Genomic DNA, 7,641 nt, shown 5'->3' with positions numbered 1-7,641 from the left:
AAAAAAAAACAAATCCAAGGAACTTCTAGACTAGCAAATGTATTCATCGTCACATGGCAACGCTTTTATTATACTTTTTTGTAAGAGTAAACGTCATCCTGATCTCGAACCTGATGTGTGAGGACACATTATAGTTCACTCTGTTTTATGTAGCGACTCATAATATGCACTAACTTGTTGAATTCATCGAGCATTGATTAAGAATATTTAAATTTTTTTTTCATCTTGTACGATTTCGATGTTTGAAATGTAGTAGCTACAGATTTTTTAAACATACAATGGATGGTATTGTTGTAAGCTATGTTTTTTTTATATTTTAATAGATGTTTTATATTGTTTGCTAGAGGAAGTTTTGGCACGTGATGACTTGTGACGCATATAAAACTACCTGAGTGTCTTCATTAGACATGACTTCTCTAATTATCCAGAGATTTGGAAGAAAGTGTATTCCATAAAAACACCAAAATCAGTTAGTGAGTCAGACTGTGAGTTAATCTTTGTTAGTTAATGAGTTAGGTAGATAGGAATACAGTTCAATGCTTTACAGTTTTAAGTTTGTTCCGTAGACACGAGAAGATGTTTAACTAGAAAGAAACTGTTAGTTTTTGTTTGTGAATTAGGCCTTTCCACGAACGTAGCCTGTATAACTTGTACTTTGAGGTTGAAGAAATAAATCGCTTTCGTTATCGTTAAGTGGACTAGACTGTACATTATTTTTATCGAATAATAAAAGATAACCCGCCAACGATAGAAACTGTTAAAACATTTTCCAGTGAAGAATTATTGTGGTGAAAATAGAATAGAATGTAAACCAAACTTCAAGATGGTGGTACGTGGTCGAAGTGAGGTTGGTAATTTGCTGGAGATGATTAAATAAAGGAATGAAAAACAAGCAGAAGGAGAGACAGCATTAAAAGAAGATAAAAAATAAGAAGATAGAAAATCAAAATAATACCAAGAATAAATTTACAGAAAATTAAAGGAAGTCAAAAACGAAAGGCAGAACATTAAAGAAAGACCAAGAAGAAAATTGTAGAAAATTAGAAGATCAATATGTAAAAGACGAGAATTTAAAGAGATAAGTTAAAAAAAGAAACATGATATTTAAAGGGGAATTAAGAAAAAATTTAATTGTAGACAAAATAAAAAACAAACATATTATTACATTCTTCTTTACTTTCATTTCGTAAATGTTTATAATTACTGATATAGTATTTTCTCGCCAGTTCTTCTGAATTATGATTAAAGTTAAGTCAAGTAAAATAAATAATATTAATAATAAGCAATTTGTTGTTAATAAAACCGATACATAAAATTCTGATGAATAATAACTTAAGTGAAATTAATAAAAATTAAAATTCACCAAATTAATGTAGTTCACACTGAAACAGTTATAGTTTAAACAACTTATGATAGAGATAGCGTCTAAACCACTACTGCATCTGTTGTATCCTATTTGGTCTGATAGGCCTTGTTATTGTCGAAAGGCTTCGTCGACACTAGATATAGCAGATATAGTGTGGTTGAATATTATTGCATTCTTCTCTACTCTCACTCATAAGTTATTATATTTAGTAATATTAAGCAATCTTCTAGCTTAGAGTCTTAACAACAGTGATTCGTCGTTGGCTACCTTATTAAACAGGTTTGGAATGACACACTAGGAGGAAGTTTCCAAAATGTGGGTGCTGAGTAAGGAAGACAGACGAAACCTTAGCTAGACTGTGAAAGATGTGGAAAGGTTTGACCAACTATCCTACTTAGATTATCCACGTGAAATGGTGGATTCATAGATGCTGTAGTGGATGAGGATTTGCAAATTAGACTAAATAAAAGTAGATTTATACCTTTAAAGGAAGCCCTTCAGTTAGTGATGTAACTTGAACCCATTAAAATAGCAAATTAGCAAATAAATGCACCCTCCAGAAGTTACGGGACCACCAGATCAGGTAATGTGGCAAAATCAACTCATTTTGGTGGTAGTCTAGGACAACTGAAAATATAATTTAGACAACTAGTGACATAGAATTGAAGAAGTAAACAGCAATAACATAGGTGATTCGTCTGTAAATTAGAGGAACATATTGTCAGAAACTGAAGACAAAAGCATATAGGGAATAAAAACTCCTCCCGAAGGATGTCAAAAAGTAGCTGTTATAAATGTGGGAAACATTGCAATTACAGTTGAGACTGTGAGGAATAAACAGATGATAATAGATCAAAGAAACAATACCTTAAGGATGACTCCTTGAGCCCAATCAAATCAAAGGAACAACAAAGAGATAACCAAACATTTGAAAACAGAAATTATCAGGACTTTGGGGACAGAGTTCGGCAGAGAATACTCATCTATCACAACTGAAATAAGAAGTTCATTGTTTAAAGAAACCAGCCCATGAGTTAATGGATTCATTGATGGGAAACTTTGAAACATGTTGATTCATGTTAATTCTACAGATACATTTGTTCAGCCCAGTCTGGTAATGAATGGTGAGACATTGCCTCCATAGATAAAGAAACCAGATGGATTGATGTATACTGATAGTAGAAGTTTCATCTGCAACTTAGATGACACCTACTTACAGAAATCAGGTACTGAGAAAAAGAATCTTATTCTTAGAGCCATTAACACAAAAAAAACGTAAACATCGAATCAATTCTGAATAGACCCTCGCAAGATGAGAAGCTGTACAGTTAGTACGCCAGTATCAAATAACTTCAAAAGTAGTCACCTTCAAGACAAGATGTAGAAAATTTGATGTCAAATCTTCCATAAAGATAGCTAACCCTTCACTTACAAGAGCTGTATGACCAGAGTTGAAGAAGTCTTACAGATGATTAATGCCATAGATTGCATGAATCGTGGTAAATCAACATACCTTCCCCAGTGGACTTAATGACTTAGGCCAGACAAATAAATATCCCATAAGGTTGACGTTGGAGATGCACACCCAATGTGTCAGTTAGTCAGATGGCTCTAAGTTGCTAAACATGCTGGGACTCTCAGACATAAAAGCCATGAAAAAACGAGTAGTACTGGGACCGGATACTAGTCTTTTGGCAGCACCTATTAGACTTGTGAAAAAGAAGGATAGGCATGCAAAGTTCTGTAGTGGACTTCCAGAGGGACTTTGAATGCTTTATCTGGATAAAAGCTATTTTCTATATTTGATCTGAAGAGTTCATATTAGCAAGTGCAAATCCAAGAAGCAAGACAGTTCTGCATGGAATGTGTTGTGTTGTCATTTGGATTATGTAATGCACCTGCTACATTTTAGTGACTTATGGAAAATGTTCTCTCTGAACAACCCTGAAATTTCATAATCAAATACATGGATGACAAAATCACGCATGGAAGACTTATGATGATGTTTGTGATGGGCTAAGGAAAGTTTTGGATAGACTGAGGAAAGATAACCTTACGCTGAAACCTAAAACGTGTGACTTGTTTCTTCAGCAGGTGAGTTTTCTGGGCACATAGTTAGTGGAGAGGGAGCGTCTACAAACCAAATTAAGGTTGAATCTATTCAAAATAGACCAACACCACTGAACTTGCATGAGCTAAGAGGATTTCTTTTACTGTGCTTTGTAAATCGTTGTTTTGTAAAATCATTCTCTGACATAGCTTGTTCTCTACACAAATTACTTTGTCAAACAAGTTTTTGTTGGACTTCTGATTGTGAACCGAAGATAGAGTTTGCCACTGCTCCTGTATTAGCATTCCTAACTCTTGAAAACACACTCATATTAGATACAGAAGCTTGTGATTTTGCACTAGGAGTAGTGTTACTACACGTACAAGAGAAAAAGCATGTAATTACCCATATAACAAAGCGATTAATTTCACAGAAATAAGTATACTGTACAACTTGGAAAAAGGTATTAGGCGTAATTCGAGCCCTGTGTCATTATCATCATTACCTATAAAAATAAAATTTTACACTCCAGGCAGAATGTGAAGCATTAAAGTATTTGGTAATTATGTTAATCAAGAAAGACATGATAAATGGTTCCAGAAACTTCAGGAGTGCAACATGACTTTACCCTAAAAAGGCTTAAATCAACTGGTGATAAGATGAAAAGTTGCTATGATTTATATGCTATTAAGAATGATTTCATCATGGTGACATGGTATGACAGCACAATCCCCACCTCACGAGAGAATGACCTCCAAAGCTTAGTATGTGTTGGGAAGGGTCATATGCTGTAGGAAAAATAATCAATGGTGTGGTTTACAGAATCCAAAATAACAGGTGGTTCAAGCCATAGGTAATCTACCTTGATATCTTTGGAATTGCTTTGACAATAAAATGGCCAAATGGTTAGCTTCAGTGGTAATTTAACCTGCTGAAGAACCCAAGGTTCTTTTCGAGACAATTTCAGAAAGCATTTGTCAGGAAGAGCCCACTGGTCCTGTTGATACAACACCCAGAGTATCACCAAGGGTAGAACCACCAGTGAAATCTGTCAACAATCTACCTGTAGAAGTCTCCCCCTCCAGTGACAAGAAAATAAATAACCACAAAAGACAAGTGGTCATCCCATATTTGTACCATAAGCCACGGAAAAGTAAACCACCAAAAAGATTGGGTGAATGGACAGTTTAAGAGACAGTTAATAATATATGGAAAACAAATTGTTTTGATAATCACTTAATTAATTATTTAACGACCGCGATGTCTCTTTATGAATAGCAGTTCTTTTAGAGTTATGCCTTTCTATCCTTAAAGGCAACTACTACACTCCAATGAACATGATAATATAGTCTATCTTAATGGCCCTTAACGGTAACTACTGCTCTGTGTCTCCGATGAACATGGGCCAGTTATTAACGTGCTGGATTATGGATCTGAGGAGCTATTGTTCACGGTCCATTTCCGCTAAAACAAAAAGCAGAAAGAAACACATTGCGCAGTGGATGCTATTTACTAGCTGCTTTCCCTCATGTCTAAATATCACTTCAAAATTAAGGACGGCTAGCGCAGATAGCTCTCGTGTAGCTCTACGCGAAACGAACAAACACTTGTCAGCACGTACAGGTGAAATTGTATACATTGTATTACTGAATACATCATACTAAAGATTAATAATCAAATATGTACACTAAAGTGTAGACACTTAAGATTACGTAATTAAACATGAATGTACTCATTTCAAGGTTCGCAAGATTCCTGAATCGAATACGCACTCATCACAAAGCTACTCACCTCTAGATACTGTTACAGACCAGAGAAAATTAAAGAACCATAACTGACATATTGTTGTAACATTTTCTACCACAGGCGGGTTGTTTTTGATTATTCGATAAAAATAATGAAAAGTCCAGTCCACTTAGCGATAACGATATAAGAAAGCGATTTATTTCTTCAACCATAATGTTCTATGAGCTACATTCGTTGATAGGGCTAACTCACAAATCAATTTAATAGTCACTTTCTTGTTAAATTTCCATTGGTATCTCTGACACAAACTAAAATTTAAAGCACTAAACTTACTCACTAACTAACTCTGGTGTTTTTGTACATTTCCCCGAATCTCGAAAATTCAAGATGTTGTGTAAAATGTAAACATTCAGGAAACTTCTAGGCGTCAAACATGATCACTACATTATGTCAAAACTCCCTCTAGCAAACAATACAAACTATTTAAATTAAAATATTAAAAACATAGCCTAAAACACAGTCCCTTCCTGGATTATGAAGTCCTTTGAACAATCCTAACACACAAATAAAACAGTAATATATTAAACTGAAACTTACATAATTAGTAATAAAGTCACTAGCTACAATTCATTATTCTGTTCATCAGGATGCTGTAGTAGTCTTAACCTAATCAAGTTTATTAAGTATCAACAATAATTTTGTCTCGTTCTTGGTTTTGCGAAGTTAGTGTCTCTATTTTCTTTTCAACAGTGTTATTTTTACCCCAAAACTGACCGCTTTAAGAACCATATCATGTTTATTGTGACAATTCACTTTAGTTTTTCTAATATTATCAACTTTAAAGCAGTTGATACACAACTTTTCAATGTACTCGTAGGTGCTTCCATCCGCTATATTCCTTAGTTTTATTTCTTCACTGAGGCTAAGTTACTTTTCGTAATACAGGCCAAGGGTTCTAGCTCATTTTCGTGATATTCCTACGTTCATTGCATCTCGATTTTTGATAGACTTCTTTTTCTGGGATGCTTTTCATAATACTCCTCATACTCCTCACGACGTTCAGCAAAGTGTGTGTGTGTGTATTTTTAAGCGTCTAAAATGTAGTAATTATGCAAAAATACTTTCTTGTTAGATTGTCGATGAGCGAGCGGTATGTTCTCTCCTACATAATATAATTCAGTTTTATATAGTCCGAGTGGCATCTCTCGATCAGCCATTCTCTCTCTCTGAAACACAAATTTTTGGGGAAGTGTTTTGATATATTGGTAAGTCAAAAGAGACGTTGGCGCCCTCAAAGGTTATTGGGGAGGGGAGGGGTAGGCCCTTTTGCCCTCACCCCTTCCTACTTCACTGATGTGGCTGAATTTACCCTAAATATTTAGGGGTTAAATGTCACTGGTAGGTTGATCAGCACGATGGTTTAGTGAAGAAAAAGAATAAACATAATACATGGGTGACTTACTGCCGATTAATTAACATGAACGTTGTTGCTTCGTCAGGAAAAACATGATAGTTAAATCTGTTTTTCAACAGAAATTAATACAGTGAACGCGATCTAGCTTTTGTTGGAACACGGATTGGCATATTATTATGCTGTCACGTATCAATTTATAGCCATGTAAGTTATTTCGTTTTAATTGTTTTAGTGAAATAAATTTGCGTTACATTTTTTTTATATGGTTAACAAGTCTTGGTGCTATGGTATCATTGAACTGTTGAATTTTCTTACTGTACTGAGCTAAGATCCTTTTTAGATTTTCTCAGGTTAAAAATAAAACTCAAAAATGTAGTTCGGTATTTGAATATTTTAAAGAGAGAATAATTTTCCTTGGACAAGTTAGGAACTTAGGTTTCTAGAAAAGTCGTTATTGAGAGTAATTTATAGTTAGTTAATGATTTTCTTGCTTCGAATAGTGTGTGAGGATCTTTCTGAGTTTGTTTGTTTGTTTTTGAATTTCGCGCAAAGCCACACGATGGCTATCTGCGCTAGCCGTCCCTAATTTAGCAGTGTAAGACTAGAGGGAAGGCAGCTAGTCATCACCACCCACCGCCATCTCTTGGGCTACTCTTTTACCAACGAATAGTGAGATTGACCGTCCCATTATAACGCCCCCACGGCTGAAAGGGCGAGCATGTTTGGGGTGACCCTCAGATTGTGAGTCGAGTGCCTTAACCACCTGGCCATGCCGGGCCTATCTTTCTGATACCTTATTATTAAATATTCATCGTGATTTAGAATCATAATTACTGAGAATAGGTTACCCGCCTTCAATAAAAGATCCAGCGTTGGAAAAATGAATTTATTTACAGAAAGCGACGTATCGGATAGCTAGCTATCTTTCGCCAGGCCTAGAGAACTACAGAAAACAAAAGAATCATATCGTATAACAAATACGTTAAATTTCGAATCTTTGAAGTCGTTATGTACGTACAAGAAGCAACGGTGACAAACAGAGAGCTGGAGAAAAAATAATATATA

At 35.1% G+C, this 7,641-nt stretch overlaps 1 protein-coding gene across 1 annotated transcript in view; it reads left to right on the top strand.

The window, feature by feature from the left end:
• Positions 1 to 6,242, top strand: part of LOC106458736 (voltage-dependent L-type calcium channel subunit beta-2-like) — a 38,240-nt gene extending 31,998 nt beyond the window's left edge. The window contains exon 9 of the transcript XR_002610417.1: positions 6,231 to 6,242. The gene's annotated coding sequence lies outside the window, so the exon portion shown is untranslated. The remainder of the gene's footprint in view (positions 1 to 6,230) is intronic.
• The last annotated feature ends 1,399 nt before the right edge of the window (positions 6,243 to 7,641 follow it).

Source organism: Limulus polyphemus, unplaced genomic scaffold (genome assembly GCF_000517525.1).
Source record: "Limulus polyphemus unplaced genomic scaffold, Limulus_polyphemus-2.1.2 Scaffold507, whole genome shotgun sequence".
Classification (NCBI taxonomy): domain Eukaryota; kingdom Metazoa; phylum Arthropoda; class Merostomata; order Xiphosura; family Limulidae; genus Limulus; species Limulus polyphemus.
Note: the sequence above shows the minus strand (reverse complement) of the source record. Positions and strands in the feature narration are given on the sequence as shown.